This window comes from Pyrus communis, chromosome 15 (assembly GCF_041283825.1).
Source record: "Pyrus communis isolate YQ-2024b chromosome 15, ASM4128382v1, whole genome shotgun sequence".
Lineage (NCBI taxonomy): Eukaryota > Viridiplantae > Streptophyta > Magnoliopsida > Rosales > Rosaceae > Pyrus > Pyrus communis.
The window spans coordinates 10,084,251-10,098,187 of record NC_142579.1 but is presented as its reverse complement, the minus strand read 5'-3'; positions in this window follow the sequence as shown (position 1 = coordinate 10,098,187).

The window sequence follows — 13,937 nt, the reverse complement described above, 5'->3', positions numbered from 1 at the left end:
TGTCTCGTGCCCTATTCTCCCTTACCAACCAATCAATCACTTTCCCCATTTCTCTCACTAATCAAACAGCTTCCCTCTCTCTTTTGTCCAATCAAACTCATTTTCTTTCTCTCTCTCTCTCTTCTTCTTCTCTCCCTCACCCGTAGCTCTCTCATCTATGCAACAACTATACACCATCATTAAACTTCACATATCAAACCTCCAACGGCCACCATCACACTCCTCTCAAACCCACGAACCAATCATGAAATGATCGAGTTTTAAACCTCCAACTTGGAGCTTTGACTCGGGTGTACATTCCTCCACGGCTTTTCCGTTTGAATTGCATGGTTTTGGAAGGTTTGGAGACAGGCAACTCCTTGTGGCCATTAGCCTAGGTTTGAAGTGAAGCCAATGTGAGAACACAAGGGTTTGAGACGACGAAAATAGGTCTGAGAACTTTGAGTTTTTCAGTCTAATTTCATCCACTTTTTGGACTTTTAAAAGGCAAAGACTTGTTCTACTCTTCATAAGCTTCATTTCCATACAAAGTACGTTAAAAATGGTTGAGAAATGAAGAAGATATGAAGTTTTAAAATTTTTCTAGAATCCGGTGAAAATTCTCCAATTTCCGGGGAACCATATGGCAGCGGACGGCGGAGAACAACCAGAGAAGAAGGAGAATATTTCATTAAAGTTAACGGAATATTCTAACACCGTTAATATTGACGTATCAGTGAGTGGGCATTTGTTTATATATATATATATATATATATATATATATATATATATATATTATAAAGCTTTATAGTTTCTGCAAATGCTTTGAGACTTATATTATGCCGATACGCCATGGTTTATTTAATTTAAAAAATGATATTATGATGTTGAGATTTATATATTGTCATGGCATGTTCTTATACATATTACTTGTTCATCATGCATGCTTGCATTGGTGTAGTATTCGCTCGGGCCAGGGCCAGGCTTCACGTGTATGTTCACATCGCACCGCACGCTCACTTTGGATCCATTGTAGGTGCCAGTCCTGTCGTATAGGTTGTAATAGGCAACTCCGACTCATATGTGATGCACCTTGCACCAGTCTTCATGTGATTGTAGTACTAAAGCGTATATTATGATTATACCTAGTCATGTTCATGGCAGAATTTGTCTGCATGAACTCGTGTGTTAGCATAGGTTGATGAGCACCTGATTTAATTATGCCACTGTTGAGATATTGTGATTTGGCGTATTTTTAGATTTATTGTTGATTTACAGTTGATTTCATACTTATTGTAGTATGATTTTCTGGAAACAATACATGTTTTACGGCGAGGGGTTAATATGTTCAGAAAATGAATGTGTTTTATAAAGGTTTGTTTTTGCCCACTCACCCTTCTGTTTTTTGCCCTTCCAGGACTTAGATAGTTGAATTCTCTGTGGCATACGAGGAATCTTTGGCGGTTCTGACTTATCCCTAAATAAATGTAGTAGCTTTTCCCAGTTGTGTAATAAGTACTTTAACTAGTTTCGACTGCACTACTTATGTCGTACTGTCATCTATGCTTTGAATAGTTGTGTTTTATAGGTTATTCCCACTATTATGCACTCTCTACTTTAGATTAAATAAATGTTAGCTTTGGTTTTAAATTTATTCATATTTTTCTTATGCATCATTTTCTTTTTTGGTTATGTCATATTCGGGTGTTGGCCAGCATACCTCGACTTCGGTTGGGGTGTGTTAGTTTGGTATCAGAGCATAGGTTTGGTAGTCCTGCATTCCTCGTATGTGTTATAGGTTCTAATAATTTTTGATCTTTTATGTCAGAATCATGCTACCTCGTAGAGCGCCATATGTCTATTCTGAGACTAACTTTCCTGATTTTGGGCAACTCGATGAGGCTATCACCAGTGCCATTCAGTCTACACTTCATCCTCCCTAAATGACTACCTTAGAGACCGTATCCCATCTTCAAATAAATAATTTCTTTGGCAATGAGGGACCCGATAAGACTTTTCGCATTATGCAGCGACATGGGAATCTTCCAGCGAAGAGATGGGTCGAGACAACGACTTGGTTATTTCGCCTATTTGAGGCTAGATTCACACCTTCAGAATACAAGGATCGGAAGAGAAACAAATTCACAGAGTTGAAGCAAGGTAAAATGTCAGTCACAGAGTACCACCGGAAGTTCATTGACTTATCCCGTTATTGTTCCTTCATCACTGAGAATGCCAGAGACATACTTTGTCATTTTAAGAAGGGGACTCGTAAGCGACTGCATTCTTTGATGACTTTTACTCCATGCTTTACCTACCAAGAATTCTTTGAGGTTCTGCTTCATGTTGAAGATTTCGAGAATGGTCCTGATGATGACGATGATGAAGAGGATAATAGTAATACTCAGAAGAATAATAACAGGGGGTAGTCATCATTTGGCCCTTGAAAGACTCAAAATTTCAAGAAAAACAGTAACAGTTTTGGATCTTCGAGCGGTGGTTCAAGTTCCAATATGCCTCAAAGGGGTGGCAAGTCCACTAGCAGTTCATGTTTTTAGAGTCAAAGGAACCCTAATAATTCTGGTGCTCAGTTCTGCCATAGGTGCAACAGTCGTCATTATGGTGAATGTAAGAGGGGAAGTAGTGGATGCTACATGTGCGGTCAGATGGGGCACATAGCTAATCAATGCCCTCATAATCAGAAAACTCAACCTCCTACTTTCATCTCCAGCAGATTCTAGGTTCTGGTACCTACCTGTAGACAATTATGGTGGTGCTTTCCACTACTAGGGCGACATATCCTAGTATTTAGGAGAAGTATATCAGTATTCACCTAATGTTCCATATTACCAAGGCGGTTATCCACAGTACCAGGGGGTTATACACCATATCAGGATGGCGGAACCCAGTGGTATCCTAGAGGACAATACCAAAATCTTAATGTAGTTTCTAGTAGTGGCGGCTCGGCTAGGCAGACTAATCAAACTAATAAGGGTCGAGGAAATCAAGGACGTGGCAATCAGAACCAGGGAAACATAGGTTGTGGAGACAGAAAACAAGTGCAAGGTCGCGTCAACAACGTCACCGTGCAGGATGCTCAGAGTAACCCCGACTTGATCATGGGTACGTTGGATGTGCTTGGCCATTTTGCTAGAATTTTAATTGATTTGGGCTATTGATTCAGTTATTTCCCATATGTTTGCTCAAAAGACTTAACCTCACCCTACTTCCCTTGGTTATGAGTTGGAGTTCTTGATGCCTAGGGGTGAAATTTGCTATGTTAGTTGGGAGTATCGAGGATGTCCCATTTTTATCGAGGGTGTCGTAATGCTAGCTAATCTTGTTCCCTTGGACATCGTTGATTTCGATGTTATCTTGGGCATGGATTGGTTAGATTACAATCGTGCCATGTTGAATTGTCATCAGAAAATTGTTACTTTCCATCGACTGAGCATGCCTATTGTAGCTTTTGTCGACGAACATAGTGGTCTGAAACATGGAGTTATGTCTGCCATGAGGGTGAAAGGGATGTTAAGGAAGGGTTGTCAAGGCTACTTAGCTCGTGTAATGATGACTGAGGAGACTCCTACTTGTGTGGAAGACGTTCGGGTAGTTAGACATTTTCCTAATGTTTGTCCTGATGATTTACTTGGCTTACCACCGGATTATGAAGTGGAGTTCATTATCGACCTAATTCCAGGTACCGACCCTATTTCTCTAACTCCTTATCGTATGGCTCCTAAGGGAATTAAAAATCAGTTGCAAGAACTTATTGATAAGGGGTTTATTCAACTGAGCATTTCCCTTTGAAGAGCTCTAGTCTTGTTTGTGAGGAAGAAAGACGGAACTTTGAGGCTATGTATCGATTATAGACAGCTAAATCGAATGTCGATTAAACACCGTTATTCGTTGCCTCGTATTGATATTTTTTTTATCAACTTTGTGGTGCTTGTGTTTTCTCGAAAATCGATCTAAGGTCCGGTTATTATCATTTGAAGATCATAAGTGATGATGTTCCGAAAACAACATTCCGAACTCGATATGGTCATTATGAGTTTCTCGTGATGCCATTCAGGTTAACTAATGCTCCAACAACTTTTATGGACCTGATGCATTGGGTATTCCATCTGTACCTTGACAGGTTGGTAATTGTCTTCATCGATGACATTCTAGTGTATTTTAAGAACGAGGCTGACCATGCTAGACATTTGCCTTTGGTTTTAAAGAAGCTAAGGGAGAATCAACTGTATGCTAAATTCAGTAAATGCCAATTTTGGCTGGATTAGGTGTCATTCTTAGGACACATGATATCAGCTCAGGGTGTTCTCAAGGATCCTTAGAAAGTAATAGCAGCGAAAAATTGGTAGCAACCTCAGACTATTACTGAAGTAAGGAGTTTTCTTGGTCTTGCGGACTAATATCGATGCTTTGTGAAAGACTTCTCGACTATAACACTGCATCTAACAAGGTTGACAAGAAAAGAGTTAATTTTGAATGGAATGATGATTGTGAACAGAGTTTTCAATAGTTAAAAGTATTGTCTCACTTATGAGCATGTTCTGGCACTTCCTAATGACGGTGGGAATTTCAAGATTTATAGTGACGCCTATCTGAATAGTCTAGGTTGTGTATTGATGCAGCATGGAAAGGTGATCGCGTATGCTTCACGACAATTAAAGCCTCATGAGATGAATTACCCTACTCATGATCTTGAATTGGCAGCTATTGTTTTCGCTTTGAAATTTGATGGCACTATTTTTATAGGGAAACATGTTGAATCTTCACTAACCATAAAAGCCTCAAGTATATCTTTACTCAGAAAGAACTTAATCTTCGGTAGCGTAAATAGAGATAATTGATCAGCGATTGTGACTGCACTATTGAATATCACCTTGGTCGTGCGAATACTGTAGCAGATGCTTTCAGCAGGAAATCTCACGGTTGACTTAATGCTCTTTATGCGTGTCATGTTCCTCTTTTTACTGACCTAAAATCTATTGGAACAGTTTTGGGAGTGGATCACCAGGGAGTTCTGCTTGCCAACTTTCAAGTCAGACCAGTTTTATTAGATTGTGCTCTTGAGGCTCAGATGAATGACTCAGAATCCCAGGAGTTAAAGCAAGCACTGTTGAATGGCAATAGGGCAGATCTTAGGATTCGAAGACCTGATGGTATGCTCATCTAAGGCAATCGAATGTATGTACTGAAGGTGGAAGAACTGAAGAAAGAAATACTCGATGAGACGCATATCTCAGCTTATGCGATGCATCATGGGAGTACTAAGATGTATCATACTATCCAACCTTTCTACTTTTGGCTGGGAATGAAAAGAGAAATTGCGGAGTACGTGAGTCGTTGAGGTCAAAGCAAAAAGAAAGAAACCATTCGGGTTGATACAATCACTTTCTATACCCAAGTGGAAATGGGAAGATATCTCAAATGGATTTCATGTACAAGTTGCCTTGTACACGTAATGGCTATGACAGTATCTGGGTGATTGTAGATCGGCTTACCAAGTCAGCACATTTCTACCTGCTCGTGAGAACTACTCGTTGAGTCGATTGGCCTAACTTTTCGTTAATGAAATTGTTAAGTATTATGGTGTTCTAGTTAGTATTATTTCTGATCGGAATTCGAAATTTATTTAGAAAATTTGGGTAGTTTTTCAAGAAGAGCTAGGTTCAAAATTACTCTACAGCACCGCCTATCATTCTTAGACCGATGGACAATCAGAAAGAACTATTCAGACGTTGGAAGACATGCTGAGGTCTTCAGTCCTGCAGTTCAGAGACTCATGGCACAAACGCTTACCTTTGATAGAATTCGTCTACAACAACAGCTTTCACTCCAACATTGGTATGCAACCATTTGAGGCGCTTTATGGGAAACCTTGTCCTACATCGTTGTGTTGGTTCGAGGTAGGCGAAAGAGTTTTGGTGGGCCGTGAAACTGTAAATGAGACGACACAGAATATTCAAGTGATAAAGGGCAATCTAAAGGCAGCACATGATCGATAAAAGAGTATAGTAGACAAACATCCAACAGACAAAGTATATAAGGTTGGAGATTGGGTATTCTTAAAGGTGTCAACATGGAAAGGCGTTGTACGTTTCGGGAAAGAAAGGAAAGCTAAGTCCTTGTTACATCGGACTGTATCAGTTCATTGAGCAAGTTGGTGAAGTTGCCTATCGACTTGATCTACCTTCAGAATTGTCAAGAGTGCATAATGTGTTCCATGTATCCATGCTACGGAGATACATCTTTGATCTGTCACATGTGATTCATCCTCAGCTGTTAGAGATTAACCCAGATTTGACTTATGATGAGGTTCCAGTGACGATTCTTGACTGGAAAGACAAAGTTCTTAGGAACAAAATCGTTTGTATGGTGAAAGTCTTATGGAGAAACCACTATGTTGAGGAAGCTATCTGAGAGACAGATGAGCGTATGTGAGATCTTTATCCACATTTGTTCTTTAACTATGATCTTTAGTGGTGTTGAAATTTCAAGGACAAAATTTTCTTAAGGGGTTAAGTTGTGACGACCCTTCCTTAATTTTCCATGTAATTTTCTTCCCGAGTATGTAAAATGACGTTTATGTCCTTGTTGGCAAAGTGATGTGGACGTAGTTATTCAGCTTTTAAATTATTTTTCTCGATATCATGATTAATTAGTAATTGTTGTTACGAATGCGTGAGTGCGAGTTAGACTTGAATCGGAGTTGTAACAAAAAAGTTACGTTTACTTAAAGTGCGTTAACAACTGGTAGATTTGTACATACGTGTGCTAATTATTCAGTGTTGGAAACACTGTTTTAGAAAAGGTGAGTTAGATTTTTACAGATTTTATGTGCATTTTATATTGTACAAGTCTTATACCTTTCTTTCTTTAAATCTGTCTCGTGCCCTATTCCCCCTCACCAACCAATCAATCACTCCCATCATTTCTTTCACCAATTAGACAGCTTCCTTCTCTTTTTTGTCCAATCAAACTCACTCTCTTTCTTCTTCTTCTTCTCTCCCTCACCCGTAGCTCTCTCATCTCTGTAACAACCATACACCATCATCAAACTTCACAGATCGAACCTCCAACCACCACTATCACACTCTTCTCAAACCCATGAACCCATCTGTACGAACTAATCATGAAATGATCGAGTTTTGAACCTCTAACTCGGAGCTCTGACTCGGGTGTACATTCTTTCATGGCTTTTCCGTTTGCACGATTTTGGAAGGTTTGGAGACATCTAGGCAACTCCCCATGGCCACTAGCCTAGGTTTGATAGGGAGCCAACGTGAGAACACACGGGTTTGAGACGATGAAAATAGGTCTGAGACTTTTGAGCTTTTTGAGTCCAAGTCCGTCCACTTTTTGGACTTTTAAAATGTATAAACTTGTTCTACTCTTCATAAGCTTCATTTCCATATAAAGTACGTCAAAAATGGTTGAGAAATGAAGAAGATATGAAGTTCTAAAATTTTCTAGAATCAGGTGAAAATTCTCCAGTTTTCGGTGAACCAGACGGTGGAGGACAACTGAAGAAGAAGAATATTATTATGTTAAAGTTAACAAAATATTCTAACGCCGTTAATATTTAATGGAATATTCCATCAAATCTGACGGAATATTCCTCTATCATCTGCCAGCATGTGGGCGCGACCTAGCGGCGCGTGGTGGCATGTGCTTGACATGTACGGGTCCGTGACATTAAGTAGAATGTTTTCGTATACTTTAACCCTCTGTTTAAGCAAACTATGGGGGATTTTCCTAGCTTTTTAGTTTATGTCCTAATTAATTAATTAGTAAAGTTATTTCACATATAGGTGAGACTTACCCCGAGGAGTTACGAGGACAAATAAGGCTAGGAGGCTGCGATCCGTCGACATATTAGTGAGTGGGTATTTGTTTATATATATATATATATATATATATATATATAAAGCTTTATAGTTTTTGCAAATGCTTTGAGACTAATATTATGCCGATATGCCATGGTTTATTTAATTTTTAATATATTGTCATGGCATGTTCTTATACATATTACTTGCTCATCATGCATGCTTGCACCGGTGTAGTACTTGCCTGGACCAGGGCCAAGCATCACGTGTATGTTCACATCGCACCGTACCCTTACCTTGGATCCATTTTAGGTGCCAGTGTTGTTGTACAGGTTGCAATAGGCAACTCCAACTTGTATGTGATGCGCCTAGCGCTAGTCTTCGCTTGATTGTAGTACTAGAGCGTATATTATGATTACACACAGTTCTGTTCATGGCATAACTTATCTACATGAACTCATGTGTTAGCATAGGTTGATGAGCACCTGATTTTATTATGCTACTGTTGAGATGTTGTGATTTGGCGTATTTATGGATTTATTGTTGATTTATAGTTGATTTCATACTTATTGTAGTATGATTTTCTAGAAACTATACAGGTTTTACGGCGAGAGGTTAGTATGTTCAGAAAATAAATGTGTTTTATAAAGCTTTGTTTTTGCCCACTCACCTTTTTGTTTTTTGCCCTTCCAGGACTTAGATAGATGAATTCTTTGTGGGATACAAGGAATCTCCGATGGCTTTGACTTATCCCTAAATAAATGTAGGAGCTTTTCTCGGTTGTGTAATAAGTACTTTAACTAGTTTCGACTGCACTACTTATGTCGTACTGCCATCTATGCTCTGAACAATTGTGTTTTATAGGTTCTTCCCACTACTGTGCACTATCTTCTTTAGATTAAATAAATGTTAACTTTGGTTTTAAATTTATCCATATTTTTCTTATGCATCATTTTCCTTTTTGGTTACGTCACCTTAGGGTGTCAACCAACATGCCTCAACTCGGTTGGGGTGTGTCACATAAGATTCGGTGTGGGGAAGGAAATTGGATTGGAGTAGAAGCTTAGAAGCTTATTGATGTGAAAATTAACTTGACACACAAATTAAACCCTATTGTTGACAATTGTAGTATATATGTAAGTAGAGATCGTTCTAGACCGAGGATTAACTAGGGATGCTAATCTACTCAAATTAGACACAATAACACTAAACTAGACTTAGAAACACTCAACTAGACACTAAAAACTCAAAACACACTAAACAGACTCTAAATAGCACAATACTAGCAAATAGACTCAAAACATACTCTAAGCAGTTATTTGGACGAATTTTAGACTAGTAAGACTCAAAACACTAAATTGGACATATTCAAACACTTTTCTAACTAATCTAACATACTTAATAAAAAGGGGGGGGGGGGTGGATTGCTTTGGACGAAATTAATTAAACTAATCAAATTGCAAACTAAACAGGTTAGACACGAAATTAGGTGAATTGAATGGGTGAAAGGCTAGTTAGAGGGTTCTTCTCCACACATGATATATGCATACAAACCAATTTCCAGTTATTATTTCTTTAGACTATGAATGACAACACCCTAAGTTAATTGCATTGCACAACCAACCATCAGATTTTCCTTATTTCATTGAATTGAATGAATACGCATTACAATCAAATTATCTTTCTCAAGTTCTCTCTATGAAACGCATGACAGAGATACATATCAAAAGTCATTAAGTTCTATGAAAATCATAAGCATTGACAAGACATTCATCACTATGAAATGCATGAGATTCCTGCCAAGGATTCACTTAACACAATCATGACTAGTGACTTCCACTACTTGTGAATATAAGCGAATAACTATTACGTGAAACTCCCTTATATTCTAGTATCAAATTCATGCATGCAAAGCAAGTATCGATCCTTAATCAACATACATAAACAAGTTTTGATAACTCAGATATGCAAATCACATTCAAGACTCAAGAAACAATAGCTGGATGTAATCAATTCATATAAAACATATAATCATGGGTTCCAATTCACCTCCAACTATAAAGAAATTAATTCCACATGATTGCAGAAATTAACAACGAAATCAACATAATTGTAAAACTAAAACAAGGATAGAAGACACCCTAGAGATGCTCTAACACTCCCAAAAGCTTGGGCATAGGCACGGCACAAAGGCTCATCCATTCCTTCTTTCTCCTTGCTGCGGCACAAATTGAATTTTCTGATTTTCTCTCTAAGTTCTCCCCTTATTTGGTGCGGCATAATTGTATATATATGTATGATGCACGGCAAAACCCTAGGGAAATCAGAATTAGGTCTAGGGTTTGGTAGAAATCAGGTGGGAGAAGGACTAGGGTGCAGCATAAGGCTTGGGCATCAAGAAAAGGTTCAAAACCTAATTAATTTCTGAAAAGGCTTTGCAGAATCCAAATCCACAAGGAATAAGGCTAATTCAATTCAAAATCCAAGAGGGTAAAGGGCCATAAGGTGCGGCACAAAGCTGGGAATTAGGAATAGTCCTTCTAGAAAGGGTATTGTGGCAGATTTCTAGAAGAAAAGGGATGAAAGGGTGCGGCACCTTTGTAGGAACATATAGGACCTCCTAGAAGCATATATTTAGGTGTATAAATCTGAATTTAAGTCCTCTTTGCAGTGAAATTAAGGTGGAACAAGATTATGATAGGATAAGATAGCATAAGGTTTGGATAAGCTAAGGTTGTTTGGATAATGTTCCATATTTCTTGATCTTTCTTTATCTTCATTGTCTCAAACTTGTTTTTCCAGATTTGTAGCATATTCCTAACCTCTTTTAACTTCAATTTCGTCCATCCACCTTGCTCCATATGCAAGTTATCCATTCCATCCCCAAAACTACTCCAAATAGCTTCAAAATGCACTTTCTTGCTCCTTTTGCCATTAGGAGCTACAAACACACAAAAATAGCTTAAAACACTATAATAAATTGAAACTAACTATGTAAATGCAAGAAAACAAGCTAATTATGTCACATAAATATGCTCCTATCAAATTCCCCCACACTTAGCTTTTGCTAGTCCTCGAGCAAAACAAAACAAACAAAACACAACTCAAACCTTCCAACATTTACCTCAAGGATTTCCAATGCAACATGACATGTTAAAAATCACTACTCCCACAAATTTTAGCTATCCCTACCCTCAAGCATATACTTAACAATAGTCACCACTCACTAGCTTGCATTTAATTAATTAAAACAACATTTTGAACGTAGTAACATGCCTTAGATAATTCCCTCAATTCCTCACTGGATATACTATCTATTTTCACACAGATTTTTTGACTATACTCCCTACACTAGGTATATGTGAGAAGATAGATGTAAACATGTAGACTAACACTCACATATGTATAATCAAAGAAGACACCTTCTGGAATTATTAACATGTATATGATATGATCTCATGAATGGAATGCCACTACTTAGACGCGGGAACTAGGGATTCCATATGCTCATACCAATTTTAAACTCCACATATTGAAACACATAACAATCAAGATAGAAGTCAAAGGGTTGTAACGGGGCTAATGTATTGGCTAACAAAGAAAGATTAAGGATAAACAAAAGTTCTTAAAGAAACAGTAAGCAAAGTAATGAAATAAACACTTGAAATTCCCTTTTGAATGCAGAAATCAACTTTGAACACAAAGGGAAACTTCAAACAACACTTAGGGCCAGATTCAAACTTTTGGACCCTTTCTTCAACAACCAATACTTGTGAGTTCATTCTCACTTATTTTCCACTCTTTTTCTTTCTTTTCTTCAACTTTTTCTTCCTTTTCATGTTTTTTTTTCTTTCTTTTTTTCTTTCGTGCCCTTTCTTTCTTTTGGCACACTAAACACAACTTCATAGATTTCAAAACGAAAAACCCTTTCCCCCACACTTGTTCTTCTGCATATTGTAGATCAAAAGGAACTCCTTCTAAGTCATGCTCTACTATTTTTTAAGAACAAAGGTATGGATAGTCATAATCTAGGCTAGGTAAGGATAATGTGGCTAACAAAGAAAATAGGCTAAATAAGGCTCAAAGGGGTTAATCCTACAATACAATGCAAAGGGTAAGGCTTTTTGGCTCTGGGCTTAAACTAAACAACTTCATCTTGTTTTATGTTATGCACTCAATTTTATGCTTTGAATGAAATGGGCATGAGTTATAGTATTTGGAACTATAGTGATGAAACGCATTCTAAGTAGCAACCAAGCAAAGAAATAATGAGATAATGCAACGACTTTAGAAAACAAGAATTCACAGATTAATAACTCTCCAAAGAACGTTTAGGCTCAAATCTCTCAGGGTTGTAGCGTTAGTTTGAGTTCCTTCCTTCAAGCATGTTACAAAAATTGATTTTTTCTTTTGTGATTACATGTGAATTCGTAAACGACAACTACAACTAAGCATAAACCAAAGAGCATATCAAACTTCCATCCATGTTTTTCACTTTCTTTAACAGTCATGCACTTAAAAACCAAATCCTCATCATTGTGTTGGAAGGTATCCCAAGGCACAAACAAACACAAAAACAAAAACGACTCTAAAAACAACTCTTTTTTGGTTTTTCAAACACTCTTTTTTTATTTTTTCTCAAATTTTCAGATTTTCTGTTTAAGACACATAAAAACACTTCAAAACACACTAAAAACATTTAAAAACAGTGAGTAACAAATTTAGAAGTGATAGGTGATAAAATCCCACGAAAATCATGCAAAAACAACTTGTTTACCCCCCCAACACTTAAACCAAACGTTGTCCTGAATGTTTCAAACATAGACTCACAAACAAACAATCAAACAAACATAACTAACAAACATGACAATTATGGCAAAGTAAAAGCAATAAAGAGTAGGGTTTAGGAACGCAAATCTGGTTGTGGAGTGTTGGAGATTCCTAGGTCTTCTTTATTTGCGTGAATTGCCTCCCAAGAAGCGCTTGCTTTAACGTCTTCCAGCCAGACGATACCTCCTTTTAGGCTTTGTTGGAGCCCACGGCATGGAGGGGTATATCCTCCAAGACATGCTCCTCAAAGTGCTCATAGTATGACTCTATGAATGGAAGGGGATAATGATCCTCCCTGATTGTGGTGTTGAGCTTCCTAAAGTCAATGTGAACTTTCTCACCACCTTGATTTCGATTGGGAACCTGCATCAAAGAAGGTAACAACCTCTTAGTTGAAATGGGAATTGGAATTAGGATTGAAGACTTACAAACATATTGTGATGGAGGCTTAAAAGTGGTAGCAATGTCAACAATTTCACTATGGCTGCTTTCGGCCAGATTGGGTGTTTTAAGGGCAGCCACTCAAATTCCCTCTTCGATGGTGGTTCTAGATGCATCATTCTTGATAGGTGTTGAATGTTCCTGCCCTATATTTTTATTCACATCAATGACAAAACAAGGACGAACATCATTAGGATTCTTAATAGATTCAGAAACATTGAATTTAATTATATCACCACCAAACTCCATTGTTAATGCTCCCTTGGCCACATCAATCTTGGTTTGGGCTGTTTTCATGAATGGTCTATCAAGTAGGAGTGGCAATGGTGGAGAATGGGCCTAATCTTCCATTTCAAGCACATAAAAATCAGCCGGAAAGATTAAATGATCAACCTGCACCAAAACATCTTCCAAAACTCTTTTTGGATATGCATTAGAACGATCGGCTAATTGGATAATAACTACATCATTTTTAAGCTCTCCTAAATTCATAGATGCATAAATAGAGTATGGCATGATATTAATGGATGCACCTAAGTCTAACATAGCATGTTCAAACCTTGTATTACCAATTGCACAAGGGATAATGAAACTACCTGAATCTTTGCATTTAGGAGGCAATTTCCTTTGCAATATTGCAGAGACATTTTCACTTACATGCACCACTTCCTTGTTCGAAATCCTTTTCCTTGTTGTGCAAAGTTCTTTCAAGAATTTGGCATACTTTGGAACTTGTTTGATTGTATCAAGGAGAGAGATATTGACTTGAACTTTTCTAAAGGTTTCCAGAATGTCTTTCTCATTTTCTTCTTTCTTGGATTGCCTAAACCTGCTAGGAAATGGCACATT